Genomic DNA, 960 nt, shown 5'->3' on the forward strand with positions numbered 1-960 from the left:
TCCAGCTGTATATAACACCTAGGATAACAGGTCTTTCGGTATACAATACCTAGGGTAACAGGTCTCTCAGTATACAACACCTAGGGTAACAGGTCTCTCGGTATACAACACCTAGTCAACAGGTCTTTGGGTGTAGAAAACCTTGAGGTCTGTAGGTATATAACACCTAGTTAACAGGTTTTCGGGTGTAGAACATGTAGTTTAACAGGTCTATGGGTATATAACAACTAGTTAACAGGCCTTTTGGTATATAACAACTTGGTTAACAGATCTTTAGGTGCATAAAATCACAGGTTAACAGGTATTTGGGTGTATAACATCTATTTTAACAAGTCTTTATGTGTATAAAATCCCAGGTCAACAGGTCTTTGATTGTATAATATCTAGTTTTACAGGTCTTTAGGTGAATAAAATCTTAGGTTAACAGGTCTTTGGGTGTATAACATCTAGTTTCACAGGTCTTTAGGTGTATTAAACCTTAGGTTGATAGGTCTTTGGGTGTATTAAATCTTAGGTTGATAGGTCTTTGGGTGTATAACATCTAGTTCAACAGGTCTTTAGGTGAATAAAATCTTAGGTTAACAGGTCTTTGGGTGTATAACATCTAGTTTCACAGGTCTTTAGGTGTATTAAATCTTAGGTTGATAGGTTTTTCAGTGTATAACATCTAGTTTCACAGGTCTTTAGGTGTATTAAATCTTAGGTTGATAGGTTTTTCAATGTATAACATCTAGTTCAACAGGTCTTTAGGTGTATTAAATCTTAGGTTGACAGGTCTTTGGGTGTATAACATCTAGTTCAACAGGTCTTCAGGTGTATTAAATCTTAGGTTAACAGGTCTTTGGGTGTATAACATCTAGTTTCACAGGTCTTTAGGTGTATTAAATCTTAGGTTGACAGTTCTTTAGGTGTATAACATCTAGTTTCACATGTCTTCAGGTGTATTAAATCTTAGGTTGA

Source organism: Limulus polyphemus, unplaced genomic scaffold (genome assembly GCF_000517525.1).
Source record: "Limulus polyphemus unplaced genomic scaffold, Limulus_polyphemus-2.1.2 Scaffold3963, whole genome shotgun sequence".
Lineage (NCBI taxonomy): Eukaryota > Metazoa > Arthropoda > Merostomata > Xiphosura > Limulidae > Limulus > Limulus polyphemus.